General features: G+C 46.3%; 1 long non-coding RNA gene across 1 annotated transcript in view; it reads left to right on the forward strand.

The window, feature by feature from the left end:
- Positions 1–19,082, forward strand: part of LOC105493364 (uncharacterized) — a 39,078-nt gene extending 19,996 nt beyond the window's left edge. Inside the window, exon 3 of the long non-coding RNA XR_011608501.1 lies at positions 18,594–19,082. This is a non-coding gene — a long non-coding RNA (uncharacterized lncRNA). The remainder of the gene's footprint in view (positions 1–18,593) is intronic.
- Positions 19,083–21,175: the final 2,093 nt, after the last annotated feature.

Consider the following 21,175-nt stretch of genomic DNA (forward strand, 5'->3'; position numbering starts at 1 on the left):
GCTTCTCAAATGTCCCTTTGCCCCAGCCAGGCATGGTGGCTCACACCTTTAATCCCAGCACTTTGGGAGGCTGAGATGGAAAGATTACCTTGAGGCCGGGAGTTCAAGACCATCCTGGGCAACATAGCAAGACCCCCATCTCTACAAATGTCCCTTTGCTGGGAGGTGGGGTTTTTCCCTCCCCTCCCCTCCCCTCCTCTCCTTTTTTTGCATCTAAAATAGTGACCCTTATCTTTCTTGTCTGGCCTTTTATTCTGTTTTGCTCTTCCTCCATAGTATGTCCTCCTAGACATGATTCTGTGTGTCGATGTATTTATTTACCATCTGCCGCCTCCAACAGACTGTCACCTCTACCAGGGCAGGATTTCTTTTTCTACCTATTCTCTGCTGTGTTCCCAGTGCTAAGGCAGTGCCTGGTGTTGGCACATAGTAGTTGCTCAGTAAATACACTTTGTGCTGATAAATGAATGAACAAACGAGTGAATGAATGGCAGTAACCCCCCGGACCCCTTGCTCTCTGGGGGCACTGGGCACAGGAGGAGCCTTATGGGAGCTAAGAGCCTAGAGGACCCTCATGATGCAGGTAGTTCTTACCTGGATTCCCCATGGGTTGAGGCACCAACAGGAGAGAAGGTGGCCAGCTCCATGAAGTCACTGGGTGCCCTCACCGTTTCTCCTTACAGCATCCCCTCCCCCACCTCCTTGGACGTTCATTCTTCCATTGCTGCCCACTGCTCATTAAGCAGGATCTGCTCTGTCTCCTGAATCTTCTCTGAAAGAGGCTTCTCCCAGCTTGTAGGAGAAATGCCTTGCAGGTGAAGATGGCGAGGAGGTTGGCCCTGAAATAGCCCAGCCCCTTTAAGAGACAAGTGGGGAGGAGCATCATTCAGGTGCTTCTCTGGGAAATGAACCAGGTCAGCTTCTCTTTGAGGGGCAGTGCTGACCACTCAGAGGTGGTAGTGCCTGTGGAGAAAAGGGAGGAGTCCTGAATCTGGGCCCTGCAATCATCTGTGCATTTGGCCTTGGGGAGTTGCTTAAACTCTCTGTGCCTTGGTTTCCTCATTTGCAGAGTGGGCATCATGCTATCTAACTCACAATATACAATGTACAGTATGGCTTGAAGCTTCCAATGCCTGCAGGGGCTGGGCAGGTGGGAAGACAGGTGAAAGGGGTTGAGGGATGGGCAACATGTGAGCCCCGGCCCCTGTATGTGGGTGGCCACTATTCAGTCTTTGCCATGCAGGAAGAGGGGCTCAGAAAAGCCAAACGTGCCAATTTTGCTTAAACCAGATTTTGCTTAAAGGTGAAATTTTTTTACCTTTAAAAACGACAGCACATTCAGATTAAAAGCACTAAAAGGGATACAAGAAATCTGTCTATTAACAAGTTTGCAACCTGTGTTTCAGCCCAGCTATAGAGGGGAAACTGAGGCAAAGAGAATAGGAGCTGGTCACCCAGAAAGATAGAGGGAGAAGTGTTTGTCAACGCTTATAGAGGGAGGGCAAGGGACAGACAACCCCTGGTCCACTTTTGCTTTGGAGGACCAGAAGGCTGTGGCTGCCTTTAGAACTGGTTCATACTGAAACACAGAGACCTCCTTCTTTCCTTCCCTCTCCCATGATGAGGGATGGTGTCTTAGACCATATGGACTGCTATAGCAAAAATACCATAGGCTGGTTGACTTATAAACAAGAGAAATGTATTGCTGTTAGTTCTGGAGGCTGGAAAGTCCAAGATCAAGATGGCAGCAGATCAGGTGTCTGGTGAGGACTTGTTTTCTAGTTCATAGATGGCACCTTCTAGCTGTGTCCTCACATGGTGGGAGGGGTAAGGGATTTTTCAGGGGTCTCTTTTATAAGGGGACTAATCTCATTCATGAGGGCTCCACCCTCATGACCTAACCACCCCCCAAAGGCCCACCTCCTAATACCATCACATTAAGGGCAAGGAATTTTGGGGGCACACAAACATTAGACCACAGCAGATGGCATGGATGGGATTGAGGGAGAGGAAGTGTCAGAGCCGACATAGAAGTTTCTTTTCTCTTTTTTGTCCCCCTACTTGGTGACTAAACAACATTTCTCCAATCTGGTTGGGGTGGGAATCTGTTGGATGGGGTAGATAGGAGTGAGGTCTTCCGGCCTGGCATGACCTCCATTTTCCAAGATAATGTTCATCTTAAAATAACCTACTTCAATGAACATTCAGCCAAAAGACAAAATAAAGGCATTGCTAGGTAGTGTGCAGCCACTCTGTCATAGTCTTTTTTTTTTTTAATGAACACAAATTCCTTGACTCTCTTCTTACTGAGAAGTGAGGTCTATGTCCCCCCACTTGAATTTGGATGAGCTTGTGACTCACTTATAGCCAAGAATATGGAAGAAGTGATGTTGTGTGAACTCCTCATGCCTGTGAGCCTCTCTCTGGAAAGTTCAGCGCCCCTGAGCCCAGCGTGCTGAAGAAGCCACTTGGAGAAGCCCCTGTTGTCAGGGAGCCAGCATCACCTGCCAGTCACCAGAAGTGAGCCAATCAGAAGTGAGCCATCTCAGACATCCAGCCCGGCTGAGCCTTCAACTGGCTGCTGACCCAACCAACATGTGAACTGCAACCGCATGAGAGACCCTCAAGTGACAACCGCCTAGCTGAGCCTTTCCCAAGTTCCTGGCCCACAAAACCCAGAACAAAATAAAACAACTGTTTTAAGCCTTTAAGGAGCAGGGTAATTTGTTACACAGCAACAGTAAGTGGGACACATTCCCAAACCTAACTAAGAGGAGGAAATTTCCTCTTGATAAAAATGCTGATTTTTTAAATTCATCCTAGACCTTCATAAGTCAAAATCTTCTGTGGATAAGGTGTAAGAATCTGCAATTTTTTTTTTTTTTTTTAAGACAAGCTCTCCCACCCCAGGTGATTCAGATGCACAGCCAACTTTGGAAATTTAAGACCTTGGAAGAGAGTCACATTGCCTCTCTGAGTCTTAGCTTCCTTGTCTGTGAATAGGGGAGGAGTGAGGGTTGGTGTGAGTATCAAAGAAGATGCTGCAGGTAAAGTCTTTAATAAGGCCAGCCAGGCGTGGTGGCTCACGCCTGTAATCCTAGCACTTTGGGAGGCCAAGGCGGGCGGATCATGAATTCAGCCTGGCCAATATGATGAAACACTGTCTCTACTAAAAATACAAAAAAAAAAAAAAACTAGCCAGGTATGGTGGCAGGCACCTGTAGTCCCAGCTACTCAGGAGGCTGAGGCAGGAGAAATGCTTCAGCCCGGGAGGCGAAGGTTGCAGTGAGCTGAGATCACGCCACTGCTCTCCAGCCTGAGTGACAGAGCAAGACTCTGAAAACAAACAAACAAACAAACAAAAACAAACAACAAAGAAATGGCTTTAATAAGGCCAAGGCATATGGAAAGGACTCAGGATTGGAATTGAAGAATTAACCGTGGTATCAGTATCATTGATACCAATACTGTTGTTTTTTGTAACTACTTCACTATCATGGGTTGAATAGTGGCATCAAAAAGATATGTCCAGTTCCTAACCCCTGATGCCTGTGGATGTGACCTTATTTGGAAATAGAGCCTTTGCAGATGTAGTTAAAGATCTCAAGATGAGCTTGTCCTAGATTTAGGGTGGGTCTTACATCCAATGACGAGTGCCCTTTTAAGATATAGAAAAGGAGAAGATGACCACATGCAGACCCACAAGAAGATGGAAGCAGAGACTGTAGTGAAGGAGCCACAAGCCAAGGAATGGCTGGAGCCACCAGGAGCTGAAAGAGGCAACGGATGATCCTCCCCTGATGACTTCAGAGGGAGCATGGCCCTGCTGACACCTTGATTTTGGATTTCTGGCCACATAGTTTGTAGCAGTTTATTACAGCTGCCGTTGGAAGCTAATGCACCACTGTTCACCAGGCACCACACCCAGCACTGGAAACAGCAAAGTGAGGAAGGGGCCCAGTGTTTCCCTAGATACAATGTCCTCAAAAGCAAGAGCTATCCTGTGACGATTCACAGAAGGGACATGGAGTCACAGTGATGAACACAGGTGTCTATGACTTCCACCGAACCTAGAGAAGACTTCCTCAAGTGGGCATTTCTTCCATCACCCTCCAATGAGAACCAGGAACTTGAATACTCAATTCTAACTCAACAGTGGATCACAGGCTGTTTGCCTTCTGATGCTGACCTGAGTGTAGCCATAGAGCTTTGAGAATCGAGACCAGAATGCTATGAATTCATCCACTCACCAAATATTTCCAGAGGTCCCCTTCTGTAAAAGGAACCAGGCCAGGCACAAGGTCCCTGCCCACACCAAGCCCAGAGTCTGGAGGAGGCTGCGGACCAGTGCACGGACAGACAGGGTGGGAAGGCAGCTGTTGGAGGCAGGGTGGTGCTGTGGTTAGGATTCTGGGCTCTGAAGCCTGCCAGAGCTGGGATTCCAGCTTTATCACTCCCTGACTGTGTGGCCTTGGGCAAGCCACTTAACCCTTTTATGTCTCTGTTCCCTCATCTCTAAATGGGGGACAACAATCACACCACCTTCAGAGGTTGGTGCTTGTGAGGACTAAATGAGAAAAACCAGGCAAGTACTGAGCACAGTGCCTGGCACAGAGTAAGTGATGAATAAAGGCGTCAGGTGATGAAGAAGGCTGGGGATGGGTAGGAGAGATTGTTCTGGCAGGGGGAACAGCAAGTGCAAAGGCCTGGAGGGAACACAAGGATGGCAGCTTTAGATACCAGATGGCTTCAGCAAGCCAGAGCCCAGAGGACAGAAGGTCCTAACCTAGTCTGGGTCACAGCCCAAACTGGGAAAGCCAAAATCAGGAAAATACACCTAGTACTCACCAAATACCATCCCTGATTTCAGGCAAGTCACGGACCAGGTTACCAACCACAGCTCTATTGACATTTTGGGCCAGATAATTACTTGGGGTAGCGACTGTCCTGTGCATTATAGGATGTTAGCACCATCTTTGACCTCCACCCACTAAAGGCCACTAGCACCTCCTGCCCCAGTTGTTATGATCAAACTGTCTCCAGACATTGCCAAATGTCTCCTGGGGACACAATTACCCTTGGTTGAGAACCAAGGCCCTAAACCATCTCTCTCAGATCCTGCAGCCTGGGCCACCTGCCTCTTTCCATCTCTCCTGAAATGTGGCTACCAGATATGGGATGGATGCTCATCTTGACTGTACTGGCCTGGAGGAGCCTGGGCAGAGGAAACGGCACTGGGAAAAGAGTCATTTAGGAGCTTAAGGCACTCAGAGAACTTACTAAAACACCAAATCTCAGGTCCCTCCAGGGGCGTGGATTCAAGCAGTGCAGTAGCATGGAGATGCACTGGCTTCCCTTCAAGAAAAGCCTCCTTGCCCCACTGCAGGGGTGTGGTCTGTGGATAACTTCTAGCTCATCCGTGTTTGCTTCCTTCAAGGTCCTGCTTTTTCTGGGCTGCCCCTGGCCAGTGGCTGAGCGAGGCCCTGGGAGATGAGGGCATGATCTCCTTAGGGTGGCACCTGGCCAGTGAGCATGGCAGTGGCACCAGGGCCATGGTCATTTCTGCCCAACTCAGGACTCCTCTAACCGCCTTTGATCTGTAGCTCCCCACTGGGCTGGCAGAAATGTGTCATATCTGCACATCTGTGGTCTGACCCGACCTCATGCCCCATCCTGCTTCCTCCCTTTGTTCTTCCAGGTGTTAGAGCCCAGCAAACCCTTTGCACTTGCAACTAACATAGATGCTCAGGGTAGAGCCTAGAAATCTGAGTTTCAAAATTGTTCCCCAAGTAAGGCCATTGCTCAGTGAGGTCTGGGAGCCTCCAGGCTAAACAGACTCCCAGTTCTCTGCCAGCGCTGACATTCTAGGGTTTTATGATTTGGGAGAAACTTGATTTGGCCTGGGGGTGTGTTTGCATGGGTGCAATAAACCATACTGTCACGGGTTTTATGGTTTCCTTCTCTGGGCACTACTGGCAGTGAATTTGAAAGGCTTCCCACCTGAAGAGGAAGAAGAAACCTGGGCTTGTATTGTTCCGATTTGAGTTCCTACCTAGAGGAAGGGATATCTCTAGGTCTGATAACTTTCTCATCAGAAAGAGTCAGGAGCCATCATTGTCCCCATTTTACAGATGAGGGGAAAAGTATACCCTAAAGGAAGGAATAAGGACTTCAGAGTCTGCAGATAGTTTGTGGTGGACTTTAAGATAATCACTTACTCTCCCTAAGCCTCAGTTTCCTCATCTGCAAAATGAGGCAGTCAGTCATTCGTGAACTTTATTGAGTCCTTACTGTGTTGAGCACAGTTATCAGGAATGGGGATTCAGCTGTGAATAAGACAAATAAGATGGAACACATGTCATGGGGTTTGCATTCTAGAAGGGAGATGGGCAATAGACAGATGAACAAATAGTTTCAGATAGGGCGAGTGCTATGAAGACGGAGAAATGGGGTGATGAGGCAGTGATGGGAACTGGGGTGAGGGTAGGCAGTAACTGGATGACAAGAGACAGCGACATTTAAATGAGACCTCAAGGATGAGAAGAAATTGTCCACTGGAGGAGCTGGGGGAATGGTGTGCCAGGCAGAGGGAACAGCAAATGCAGAAACCTGAAGTGGGGAGGGAACGAGCTTGGTGTGGGAAAGGAACCTCCCAGAGGTGCAGCAGGTGAGGGGATGAGGGTGGAGAGGTTCCCCGCGTCCATGAGAACTTCAGCTATTACTGTCCCTGAGAGGGGCAGCTCCTGGAGTTTACAGCAGAAGAAAGCCGTGGTGAAGCTCACTTAGAAAATGACTAAGGCTTACTTAGAAGATAATTCACTTTGGCTCCCTTAGGAAAGGACTAAGGCTCACTTAGGAGCTTCCATTTTTAGGACAAAGGACTTGCCCAAGGCCACAAAGCCTACCACCCCAGCTTCTTCTCCCAGTCATTCCCCTCTAGCACAGGAGAAGGCAAACCAGGCTGGGAAGTGCAGAGGCAGACCCCAATACAGCAGGTGTTCCTCCAAGCAGACCAAGTTGGGACAGAAGGGGCGACAAATCAGCCCCACAGAGCAAAGCACATGGAGCACTTTGAGGACCTGGACTGCTTCTGACCATGGGGTCACATGGCCAGCTCTAACTACCCCTCCCCATGGAGGGGGATCTGGGCTAATAGCCAGGGAGACTGGGGTTATAAATTATATGGGGTTGGACAGAGGCAAAGTAGAGGCTGGCATGTAGCTTTAAATGGGTTTCTCCAACTCTGAGGTCTCCCTTTTGTTCCTTAAGCTTTTGTAACCCACAGCTTTGCAGTCCCCAGAGAACTGTGCCTGAACTCACTGGTGAATTGGAATTTTTTTCTTTCATTATTTTATTTACTTGTTTTCCAGTTTTATTGAGGTATAATTGAAAAGTTAAAATGGCATATATTCAAGATGACAAATGTGATGATTTGATCTATGAATACACTGCAAAATGATTACCACAATCAAGTTAATTTTTTAGTGGCCACTCTGGGCAAGGGAGGTACAGTTTCTGGTTTTGAGGCTGTTGTTTTGTTTTGTTTTTGTTCCTGGGAAGCTGCAGCCTCCATGATTGGACACCCGCATTTCTTGGGAAGCTTTTGAACGCTATGACTTCTGGTCTCACCACTACCCCTCCACTTCAGGCTCTCATGGGTTCAGTCCTGGATGCTGTAATAACTTCTTCCCTCTCTTCCCAGGTGCTAGCCAGGATCACTTCCTCCCAAGTCATCCCAGAGGGAGGGCAGGAGGGAGAATGAAATGAAAGAGAGAGGGAAGGCCGGGCGCGGTGGCTGAAGCCTGTAATCCCAGCACTTTGGGAGGCCGAGGCGGGCGGATCACGAGGTCAGGAGATCGAGACCATCCTGGCTAACACGGTGAAACCCCGTCTCTACTAAAAATACAAAAAGAAATTAGCCGGGCGAGGTGGCGGGCGCCTGTAGTCCCAGCTACTCCGGAGGCTGAGGCAGGAGAATGGCGTGAACCCGGGAGGCGGAGCTTGCAGTGAGCTGAGATCGCGCCACTGCGCTCCAGTCTGGGCGACAGAGCGAGACTCCGTCTCAAAAAAAAAAAAAAAAAAAAAAAAAAAAAAAAAAAAAAAGAAAGAGAGGGGGAGAGAAAGGAAGGAAGAGAAGGAGGGAGAATGGAGGGATGTATGGATTTGGATGTATGGGTTCCATTCTTTCTACCCTGACAAATGCTTACTCATCCTTCAGTGTCCATCCAAAGTGGCACCTCTTCCTGGGCACCATCTCCAGAGTCTCTTTCAAGCAGGTAGCTACATCCCACAAAACAACCACCCATCTGACCATGCAAGTGTGTGGGGGAATGAAGACCAGCCCGGGAGTCTGAGATGAATGTCTTGCTTCTTGCTCTGCCACTGACTCACAGGGTACCCCAAGCAAGTCCCTTCACCTCCTAGGTCTCAGTTTCTCCATTTATACCACTAAGGTAGTGGACCTGATGGCCTCAAGTCTCAACATTTTTATTCCCTGAAAAGAAACTCTTGGTGCTGAGTGGTCTTCTTCTGCCCTGGCATCTCACCTTTCAAACACTTGTCTCTTCTCACCACACCCACCACTTAGTATGTGCTCTTGGAGAACACCCAGGACCCAGGGTCTCTGCACACATCATGAGTCCAGCTCAGCATTTGAGGTGGAATCAGAGGAAAGGAAGGAGAGTGGAGGGAATAGTCAGTATTTTGGCAAGCTCATAATACTTTCCCCCTTTGTCTAGAAACTTCAACCCAATTTCCCTTTGAAGGCACTACCTCCTTCCCCCAGTCATGAATGAGTACAGGTCTCAAGCCTGGACAACCAAATGCACAGTGCTTGGTTCAACTCTGGACCTGTGACTCAAGCCAGACCAAGGAAGTGACATGCAGGGCTTTGCCTGGAACTATTCTGAAAGGGGCACTCTCTTTCTGCTGGGCTACTGATAATATGTGCATCCATGATAGGAAAGCCTGCCTGATAATGAAGCTAATAAGAGAAGAGCAGAGCCAAGAGATGCTGGGAAAGCAGATGCCTGAAAATATCATTTGAGCCCCTGGGTCCAGCTGCACCTGAAGCCACTACTATCCCTTGGACTTTGCGGTTATTTGAGTCCATAAATACCCTTTGGCATTAAGCCAGATTGCATCTTAAGGCATATAGAAATAAGAGAAATGAAAAAAGAAATGAGAAAAGAAATTGAAAAGAGAGACAGCAGACAACTGATTTTCTACTGAAGCTTCCAGAAGGAATCAACTCTGCCAACACCTTGATTTTGGACTTGTGGCCTTCAGAACTGTGAAATGATAGACGTCTGTTATTTTAAGGCACCTAGTGTGTAACATTTCATCACAACAGCCCTAGGAAATGAATACAGGGAGGAAAATCCTACAGCACAGAGGCATGGAGGTGCCAGAATGCCCCGTCTGCCTGAAGAGTAGATGGAGATGAGGCTGGAATTGTCCATCCTAGCTGCCCAGACCCATGTGCCTTTGTTTTATGTAGTTACAGCGCCTATGATACATATTTGCTATCACATATGTCACTATGAACCTCCTCGGGAGGACGGAGAAGTCAAATACCTTAATTATTCCAACACAAGCTTGCGTGAACAGATAATCATCACTACGAGTATATTGTGTGCCTGCTAAGCACCAGGCCTGAGATAAGGAAGCATTTGCTGTGGTGAATGTTCCCTCCAAAGCTCATGCTAAAATTTAATTGCCATTGCAACAGTGTTGCAAGGTGAGAACTTTAAGAGATGATCAGGTCATGAGAACTCTGCCCTCGTGAATGGATTAATACCGTTATCACAGTAGTGGACCCCCCTTTTCTCTTGCCGTCTGTCTCTCATGTTAGCTTGTGCTTCCGCCTTTCATCATGGAATAACACAGCAAGAAGCCCCTCACCAGAGGCACCTTGATATTGGACTCCCCAGCCTCCAGAACTGTGAGAAATACATGTCTTTTCCTTATAAATTACCCAGTATATGGTATTCCGTTATAGCGGTGGAAAATGGACTAAGCATTTTGCGTACATTATCTGTCATATTAAAAATGTTTTTACCCAGGAACATAGATTCAAGTTACCCTGAATATACATTATCTCCCTACATTATCTCTTTTAATCCTTACCTATTAGATAGATATTGCTATTATCCCCATTTTGCAGGTAAAACCTCAAACTCCCAAAGAACTCCTGCATTGAGGAAAGTAAAACCAATAGCTACCATGTTCAGTGGTCCCCTTTACCCATGGTACAGTACAGCATGCTAAGATATTTTGAGAAAGAGAGAGGCCGCATTCACATATCTTTTATTGCAGTATATTGTTACAGTTGTTCTATTTTATTTGTCATTGTTGTTAGTCTCTTACTGTACCTAATTTATAAATTAAGCTTTATCACAAGCATGTGTGCATAGGAAAAAACAGTACAGATGTTCCTCAACTCACAATGGGGTTATGTCCTGATAAACCCTTTGTTCAGCTGAAAATATCTTTAAGTTGAAAATGCATTTAATACCTCTACCTCTAACCTACCAAACATCAGAGCTTAGCCTAGCATACCTTAAATATCCTCAAAACACTTACACATGAAACACTTAAAACAGCCTACAGTTGAAAAAAAAAAATCTAACACAAACCTATTGTATAACAAAGCATTGAATATGTCATCTCTTCATTTAATTTAATTTCATTTTATTTCATTTTATTTATTTATTTTTTTAGAGACAGGCTGCTCTGTTACTCAGGCTGGAGTGCAGTGGCGTGATCATAGCTCATTGCAATCCTGAACTCCTGGGCTCAGGCCATCCTCCCATCTCAACCTCCTGAGTAGCTACAATGCAAGTGCATGCCACCACACCTGGCAAATCTTTTAATTTTTATTTTTGTGGAGACGAGGTCTTACTATGTTTCCCAGGGTGATCTTGAACTCTTAGCCTCAAATGATCCTCCCACCTTGGCCTCCCAAAGTGCTGGGATTACAGGCGTGAACCTGTGCCCAACTTCTTCTTATATGTTGAACACTGTACTTAAAGTAAGAAATTGAATGGTTGTATGGGTACTGTATGTTTTCTGCTGAATGCATATCACTCTCACACCATCGTAAAGTTAGAAAATTATAAGTCTAACCATCATATGTTGGGGACCATCTGTGTGTTACTATCCATGGTTTTAGGTATCCACTAAAAGTCTTGAAATGTATCCTCTTCAGGTCAGGAGGCACTGCTGTAGTAATAAAAACAGCTTGCACTTCCACAAGATTCAGACATGCCAGATAGTGGTCTAAGAGCTTTGCATGCATATTAATTCATTTCACTCTCACAGTAACCTGATGAGGGACTTACTATGATTCTTCCCATTTTACAGGTGAGGAAACAGAAATAAAAAGACACCAAGGGCTTGCGCAAGCTTGAGCTGGAATTTGCACCCAGGTCGCCTCACTCCAGCTGCCTCTCATTTACTGCAGGCCTGTCGGGTGCCAGGCACTGTGCTGGCACATATTCTACATATTTCATCCTCCCAGCCTCTCAGTGACCAAGTGCAGAAATTGCTGTGACCATTTCATACTGAATATTTGAAGGATAAGCAAGTGATAGTGGCACACAAAGGGACACTTACTATGGTGCTTCCTTCATCCTTATTTGGTTTTGGACACGTTCCCTGCCTAACTCACCAGACTCTCCAAGGGCATGGAACATGCCTAATGGAGCCTTGGATCCTGCATGTATTGCACGGTTCCTGGCACATAGTAGATGCACATGTTTCTTGAACTAACCCATCATCTGCACGCCCTTTTGCATGTGACATGGCCCTCCTCCTCTCATGACTGCCACAGCCGTGCTCATCACCCTGGGCACCAGAAGGCAGAAGGCTGGTGAAGCGATTTGGCTGAATTCACTGCCTCCCTCTTGACGGAGGGACCGGGGTGAGGAGGGGGAGGTGGCAGCAGGATCCACTCCAATGGTGCCTGCATAGACCTATATATCACCCAATACAAATAGAGCCACTCCGAGAAGTATTGAGCGGAGTTCAGGCAGACAGTGCGAGGGGAGCTGGCCTCCTCGTCCATCAGTGCCACTGCTGCTGCCCAGGGGTGAGGACCATGGTGGAGCCCCTTGCAGGTGCCCCCACAGAGCCCCCCGCCCCTAGTTGCCCCCTCTGCAGATGGGTGGAGGGTGATGGTTGCATAGGGATATGATTTTATTGTATAAATCTCCTTTTGTGGCCCTGCCTGTTTTGGATCTAAGCAGGAGGGGTGGTGGGCAAATAGAAGGTGACAGCAGGACATTTATTGTTCTGATGGACCAATAGGGAAGCTGGGGTGGAGGCCAGCAGCGGCAGCAGTTAGGTCAGTGTGGTTGGTGGTACTTATAGCCGATAGGATCTAGATGAGTCCAAGACAGACCACTGCAGAGAGAGCCAGCCCCCACCACAGCCCCATCAGTAAGCCTGTGGGTAGGGAACAAGCTGGACAGCACTGTGCAACCTGGCATGGATGGGTGGAAGGTGCGGATTTTCACAGCAAGGTTGGGGAAGGTGGATAAAAGGGTGGCAGTGGGAACAGCTTGGGCAGCGATCTGGGGAGAGAACAAGAGACCCCTGGACACATACTGTCTCTTTCACATTCTATCTTTCCAGGTCTCTGCCTCTGTCTCCTCGTCTATGTTTGGTTTTCCTTTTTCTCTCTTGTCCCTTTCCTTCCCTTCATTCCTCCTTCTCTGCCCCTTTTCCCTTCCCCTTCTCTCTCTCCATCTCTTTCTGTCTCTCCTTCCCTCCCTCTCTCTCTCTCTTCCTCTGTTTTTTCTCTGGGTGTGGATGTGACTTTCTGACTTATTCTCCCCGACTCCTCCCTCCTTCTCCACCTCTCCTCCTTACTCTCCCCTCCTCCTCCCTCCTTCTCCACCTCTCCTCCTTACTCTCCCCTCCTCCTCCCTCCTTCTCCACCTCTCCTCTCTCTTTGTAGGTATTCACTACAGCTAGCATTTAGTGGGTGTGTGCTTTGTTCTGGACACTCTTCTGAGCTCTTCACACATATGTGCATACATTCATTCCTCAATCCTCACACTGCCAGTAGAGCAGATATTGCTCCTGGCTCCTGGTATCTCTTTCTGAGGGCCTTGTTTGCATCCGGACCCAGGATGCTCATGAGTGACTTTTCTGGAATCCAAGCACATTGTGCCTGTTAATAGTGATGATGACGATCATGATAATCGTGAAGATAAAAAATTATCAGGCATTTTCTCTGTACTAAATCCTTTACGTATATCATCTCCAGGAATCCCCTGGGTACCTCCAAGAAGTAGGCATTATTATCCCCACTCTACAGATGAGGAAACTGAGGCCGAGAGAGGTTAAATAAGTTCATCAAGTTCACACAGTTGATAAGACATGAAGCAGGGCTGGAAACAAGGTCTTCTGGAACTTCACCTCACTGATCTGCTACAGGAGGGAGTCTGGGAAGCCTTGGGAAGCCCATTCAGGGCTGGAACTCTGGTCTACAAATCATCCCTCCCTGGGAACCTGGCTCAGGGGCCAGCCCCATCAGTGTCTCAGCAGAAACCACTGGTCATCTTAGCTATAGCCTTTCACCAAGGAAGAATGCCTGAAATCATATCCATGCCCAGGAAAGGCTGACAATTACAGTTGAGCTTTCCATCAAGATGGCTGCTCTTGACTCAGATTCGGTCAGAAATTAAAATAGGAAATTCAAGGTTATAACACTTTGGTCATGGCTCACATACAGTTCTTCTTTAACAAAATCCCTAATATGGAGTAATCAATATTTTTGAGGTGTGTGCCAGGTCAACACCCTTCTTCACTGAGAACCTCACATTTCCTCACCCCTAATGGAGAAAGCTCTTGGAGGCCATGTTGGTGTCATGTGACCCTGCTTCCCAGGCTGATTGGATCAAGGGTGATCACCTGATCCAAGATGGGCTGATCAGATCCTCTCTCACCTCAAGTTTGGAATTGGGAATCTAATCTTTTTTCTTTTTACTTTTTAAAAACTGTCATATAAAATAGTTTTATTATTTTTAAATTATGTAAATAATACATGCCGATTGTAAAAAATATTCAAGCTTTTACATAAAAAATAGAAGGAAGGCAATAAAAATTACCTGAAAGCCCATCATCCTGTTAGCCATTTATATTTGGTGACCATTCTTTCATTCATTTCTTTGTGTATTAACTCACACACATATATCTAATTTTATATGGATGGAATTTTAAATGAATGGGCTCATGTCACATGAGCTGGTTAAATACAGTCGATGTTTTTTCTTATAATAGAGGGGCTTTTTCTTTACTCCTCCCTCACACCCTCTCTCCTCACTTTGTCCCCTTCTTTTTGAGTACCTTCCACTTCCTTACCCCTCCCCCACCCCAGACCTAGCCCTAGTAACCAGTTCATAACCTGATGTAAATGTTTTTGTGGTAAGCTGCATAATGGTCTCCAAAAGAGATCCATGTGGAACCTGTGAGTGTTTCCTTATATGGCAAAAAGGACTTGCAAATGTGATTAGATTAAGAGCCTTGAGATGAGGAGGTTATCTGGATTATCTGAGTGGTCCTAATGTAACCACAAGCAACCTTATAAAAGGGATGCAGGAAGAAACCAAGTTAGGGAAGAAGGCAACGTGAAGACAGAAGGAAAAAATGCAGTGATGCAGGTATGAGCCAATGAATACCAAAGCTGCCTCTAGAACCTGGAAAGAGCAAGGAATGGTTTCTTCCTTGGAGCCTCCAGAAGCAGTCAGTCCTATCAACATCTTGCTTTTCGCCCTGTAAGGCTGATTTTAGATTTCTGACCTCCAGAGCTGTAAGAGAAAAAATTTGTGTTGTCTTTGGCCACTAAGTACATGGTAATTTTTCACAGCAACAATAGAAAACCATTACAAATTTTAGTACCAAGAGTGGAGTGCTACTGTAACAAGTACCTACACAAGTGCAAGTGACTCTGGAATTGGGTGATAGGTAGAATCTGTAAGAATTTGGAGGTACATGATAGAAAAGGCCTAGACTGCCTTAAACAGACTGTTGATACAAATGTGGATGTTCAGCACTTTAGGCAGCTGAAGTGAATGGATCACTTGAGCCCAGGAGTTGGAAACCAGCCTGGGCAACATGGCAAAACCCCATCTCTACAAAAACTACAAAAATTAGCCTGGTGTGGCGGGACATACCTGTGGTCCCAGCTACTTGGGAGACTGAGGTGGGAGGATCGCTTAAGCCTGGGAGGCAGAGGTTGCAATGAGCCAAGATTGTGCCACTGCACTCTTGGGTGGGTGACAGAGTGAGACTCTGTTTCAAAAGAAAAGAAAAAAAAAAGAAAAGAAAAAAGAAAAGAAAAGAGGATGTTAAAGCTGTTGCTGGTGAGGGCTCAGAAATTATAGTGGACCATGATGGAGAAAGTCCGTATCATCTTAAGAGAGTATCTAAATCGTCAAAAACTGTCTGATGATAGAAATGTGAATACTAACGATTCTGCCAATGAAGGCTCAGAAGGAAATAAAAACACGTTTTTGGAAAGTAGAGGAAAGGGGATACTTGTTATATAGTGTAAGAAAGCCTAGCTGAATTCTGTCCTGCAATTATGTGGAAGCCAGGACTTGCAAATGATGAATTTCTATATTTTAGCTGAGAAGATGTCCAAGCAAAGTGTTGAAAGGGTAGCCTGGCTTCTTTTTGCTGCTTATAGTAAAATGTGAGAGGAAAGAAAAAACTTCAGAGAAGAACTATTAAACAAAAAGGAACCAGGGCTTGAAGATTTGAGATATTATCAGACTATTCGGATTGCAAATGATGCTAACATTAGTAGATTCACTGTCAGCAAAGCATGCTCTGGAGAGAAAGCCAAGGGTATGGCTGGAAAGCACCTTACTAGTGCCTCAGAAAGATCCAAAGGTCACAATATTGAGTCACATACAGGGCTTTTTGAAGGGATCAAACATGTGACTTTTTGATTCCCTCAGCCATCTCAGCGGAAGACAGGAATAGAGATGAGGTGACCCAGGAAAGATTTGTGGAGGAGCCTTGTCTAATGAAGTGAATCTCTGTGATATGCATGGGAAATCCACAAGGTTTCTGAGACTATTGTACCAGGAGAAACACTGTCACCTTGGACTAAGAGGGACAGAGAGATGACAAACTGAAAAAGGCTATCAGTCTCTCAAAATTCTACAGGCAGGAAATAGGCTGATGGTAGTACTCAGCTGAAAACATGCCATCATTTTTTTAAATAAGAAAAGAAAAGAAAGATGGCTGGGTGCAGCGGTTCATGCATTTAATCCCAACACTTTGGGAGGCAAGGCAGGAGAATTGCCTGAGCCCAGGAGTTAGACCAGCCTGGGCAACATGGCAAGATCCCATCTCTACTAAAAAAAAAAAAAAAAAAAAAAAGGAACATGACTCAGAAAGCTAAGCCAAGTGCCCAGATGGCATCAGCAACAAGGAACTAGTACACCTTCCAGACTTCCAAACGAATACACCTTCCCTTGTCCATGTTCTGATCACCACATTAAGTTATCTGTTCCTGACTGAGGATATGTAAACTCAGCAGGTGCAAGGTGACCACATTAAACCATATGTGTAGATCTAAGTAGTTGTAACTGATATGGAGAAGCCTAGAGAGAGAGAGAGAGAGAGAGAGAGAGAGAGAGAGGAAGAGGTTGGGGGAGAGAGAAGACCGGGGAATACAGAAGAGATGCTCAGTGCCTGGGGTCCTGACAACCTCCCCTTCTCTGCTACAGGAGACTCAAGAGCCAGCTCTCCTTCCTGTCCTTGGGACCGGCACACACACTGTGCTTCTCAGTAGCCAAGAAGTTTGCTTCCTTCTCATCCAGGGTTCTCTTCTAGAGTTTCTGAGAAAAAACGTTTTGCAACAGGTCTTCTGGATCTACTAAGTCTGGAACTATGTATCCAGGTGATGTCAGCTTCTAGCTGTTCCTCCCAGGAAAGCCTGCAGTTTTGGAGGAGCCGTCATCCTCTACAGAGCTAGCCCAGTGGAGGGCTGATAAGGGCAAGGGGTACACTCCCCACTCTACTAACCCCTCTACCTTTAGATTTCCACCAAGCCAGCACATCAGTCTAGCCAGTGAGTCAGAGTTTATCAAAGGGCTGTGTGACCTTGGGAAAAATAGTTAACCGCTCTGGGCCTCAAATTCTTCATTTCTGAAATAGGCATTATAATAGTGCCTATCTTATAGCATTGCTGTGAGAGTTAGTTAACAAACTAACAGCATGTTGTGAAAATGCTTAACACAGTACCTGGGACAGAGTAAGGGCCCAATAAAAGTGATAATAATAATATTAAATATTAGACTAAGGAGTTAGTTACTGTTTCACTCATTGCTGCTGCCTTTATTCACAGCTGCTAGTCCATCAAAATCACTCTCTCTTTTTTTTTTCTTTTTTAGCAAGGTCTGTCTCTGTTGCCTAGGCTAGTGTGCAGTGGCATGCTCTCAGCTACTGCAACCTCCACCTCCTGGGCTTAAGCCAACCTCCCACCTCAGCCTCCCAAGTAGCTGGGACTATAGGCATACACCACCGTGCCTGGCTAATTTTTTGTTGTTGTATTTTTTGTAGAGATGGGGTTTCACTTTGTTACCAGGATGGTATTAAACTCATGAGCTCAAGTGATCAGCCTGCCACAGCTTCCCAAAGTGCTGGGATTACAGGCATGAGCCACCACGCCTGGCCCATCAAAATAGTTCTTATTAAGCACTGGCAAGGGGGTGAAAATCATCTGTTGTATGTTTAACCCCAAGACCGCTTTTAAAATGGAATGTAGGAGATTCCCAGCCTCTTCCAGGGTCATAGCAGTAAGGCCAGGTGATCACTGCCATGTGGAACTGCCTCTTTTCACCAGCCTAGATTTGCCACTTTCGAATCAGTGGATCTCATCTCTTAGTCACTGATTAAAATCACCTGGGAATTTCAAAACAATGCTAATACCTGCTGACCCTGAATATCTGGGCTTGTGGCCAGGGCACTGGTATCTTTAAAAGCTTTCCAGTTAGCGTTGCCAGATGAAATACAGGACACCCAGTTAAATTTGAATTTCAAATAAACAATGAATAAAAATTTTTAGTATAAGTATATCCCAAATTTTGCATGAGATCTCCTTATATGCCCCTAGTTATTCCTTGTCTATCTGAATTTCTAATTTAACTGGCCATCCTGTGTTTTTATTTGCCAACTCTGGCAACCATACACCCAGAAAATTCTGAGGACCCAGTGAAGATAGGGTAGCACTGGCATCAATGACATCCTTTGGAATTCAAAAAATCCAAAGAGCTAACTCTCACAGTAAACTGAGGGCTGGGCTTCAACGTTCATACTGTGGTTAGCGGGTAATTTTCTCACCCCTTGTGTGGGCATACTAACGCATACCACTCTCGGAAACTCTCAAGAGAAGTAAGAGTCTGGTACTCAAGCCTGACTGCAGATATCCTGCCTCTGCTACACCGACCCGTGTCTCTTCGCCGCGGCCGTTCTACACATCACATCCATCCCCACAATATAATGTACTTTGGTATGCTGTAAGCAAAACCCCTCTTATTACACTTTGTAAGAGTCTAATTTATTTGCTTTAGGTCTAAAGTCCAGCAGGTCAGGGAGCAGACCTGTCTCGTCTTCTAGTCGTCTATTGTATCTCAATACAATGTCTGGGACAGGAGAAACACCCAATACATATGGGCAGAATAAATAAATGACACAGTTCTGGAGTGGCAGCAGATCAATTTCCTGGTCTGTGTCTCTTCAATGGACAAGTCGATACATCTCTGCTGCTCCACGTGTAGTCCATGGACCAGGCCCATTCTCATCACCTGGGAGCTCATGAGCAATGCCGCATCTCAGGGTCCCACCCCAGACAGCTGCATCGGCTGAATCCGGTTCACCACTCGCTTGAGGGTAATTGCATATAAGTCTCCAAGTCTCAGTTTCCTCAGCTGAAAAATAAAAGGTAATAAAGCCCTTTACTGCCTCTTCCTAGCGCTGTTGCCCATATCAGGTGAGAGAATGGACTGGAAGGTGCAAACTTGAATATGCTGTTTACAAGATGACATCATTCCTGTTATGAGTGGTTGGAGGGTTATAAAATAGTACCCTGCTTCCTCCACTTCTTTCTAGCTAACCCTCTCCCTCTCTTTGTTTCTCTGCTCCCAAGTTCCCAGTCCCTAAATAAAACCCAGCTTCCCCTTCCTGCTTCTTCTGCCCGCCCCTCCCCTTGGAGTCTCTCATAGCAGGCAGAATTGTCCAGGTGCTTGTCAGTTTTTGTGGCTTGAAACAAGCTTTTGCACGTGTCTGTCTGAAGGAGGTCAGCGTGGGGGGTGGCTAGGGGGTGAGTGGGACCGTTTCAAACAGGCTCAAGTCCCCTGCGTTCGGTTTTGTCTTGTTGCAAATGTGTCGTTTGATGCAGGCCTGATCAAACACGTCCCTGAGCTGAAGGATGTGGGGATGGAGAGAGGAATTAACATTTTTCTCTCTGCTGAGCCTGCCGGCGTCCCGCCCCCTCCTGCATTTGGCCTCATGGGGATAGCATCCAATTATAGATGGACCTCAAAGTCCAGCGTCTGCCTTCACATCCCGCACCAGCTCCTGAGGTTTTCAAAGGAGTGAGCTAACATCTATTAATGTTTTCGACGTACCGAGCTGTGTGCTGGGTGCTTTACAAACATTTTTATGGGGTTACTGGGGGAATAAAATGAAACACAGGGTTAATGCATTTCCTGAAATCGAAAATTCCATCAACTGTAGCTTTGCCCCTAGATTTAATAACAACCACATTAAATGTATGTGTCCACTGCTTTCTGGCTACTTGAAGGGTGGTCCGTGAACCAGCAGCATCCACGTCACCTGAGAACTTGGGAGAAGTGCAGAATCTTGGCCTCCACCTCAGACCTCCTGAATCAGAATCTGTATTTTTAACAATACCCCCAGGGCATTTTTGTGCCCACTGATGTCTGAGAGGCACTGGATTAAAAAACCTACTTTGATTTTGGCATCTTTAAAATGTGGGGGGAAATGCATGTTTTGGAATCAAGAACATAGGGAGATTTTCATTTCAAACGAGGAAATTGGGGCTCAGAGAGGCAAAGTTACTTGTCCAAGTTCACACAGCTTGAAAATGATAGAGCCAGATCTCCAAGGGCCATGCTGTCAGAAGCTTCAAAGGGAGGGATTGAGAGTGGCAGCAGCAGAGGAAGGGACGAGGGAATTTATCCCTCCGATCTTCCCACCACACTACACTTTACTCCACCTCTCAAATGGAGGACATCATTGCCATCAGTGATAATCAATACGTGGTTTTTGATGTCAGCTGAAGATAGTTACCAAGGACCAGCTGTGTATTCCCAATCACCTTGAGAGACTGGCCTTGCAACCAGTATGGGCCTGGCTGTGAATATTTCCAGGTTTTATAAAATGCTTTGCAGAGCTTTCATGTTGATGATGTTGGTGCGCCATATTGTAATTAGCAAATATCGGGTGATCATCTGCATGGAAGAGCTCCCTGCTTGCCAGGCAGGTCTCATATATGTGTCACTCCCTCAGAGAGGCCTTTTCTAACCATGTGGTCTCAGTGTGGCCTTTGTCTTTGTCTAGCACATCACCGTGTCTTAACTCTTGGTGTGGCACTTGTCATTGACTGACATGATATTGCTTATTTGACTTGTCTTTTGTCTGTCTTCCCTAGCTGGAATGTCAGCCCCAGAAGGGCAGGGATTCAGGCCAGGCGTGGTGGCTCACGCCTGTAATCCCAGCACTTTGGGAGACCAAGGCGGGTGGATCACCTGGGGTCAGGAGTTTGAGACCAGCCTGGCCAACATAGTGAAACCCCGTCTGTACTAAAAATACAAAAGAATTAGCCAGGCGTGGTGGTAGGAACCTGTAATCCCAACTACTTGGGAGACTGAGGCAGGAGAATCTCTTGAACCTGGGAGGTGGAGGTTGCAGTGAGCCGAGATCACACCACTGCACTCCAGCCTGAGCTACAAGAAGGAAATTCCATCTTGAAAATTAAAAAAAAAAAAAAAAAAGGGTGGGGGGAACAGGGATTCCATCTGCATAGTTTACCACTAGATCCCCAGTGCCTAGAGAGGGCCTGGCACACAGTGAGTGCTCAATAGATATGTAAATCAATGAATGAATAAAGGCATTTGTTGGCTGGCTGGCT

This window comes from Macaca nemestrina, chromosome 10, assembly GCF_043159975.1.
Source record: "Macaca nemestrina isolate mMacNem1 chromosome 10, mMacNem.hap1, whole genome shotgun sequence".
NCBI lineage: Eukaryota > Metazoa > Chordata > Mammalia > Primates > Cercopithecidae > Macaca > Macaca nemestrina.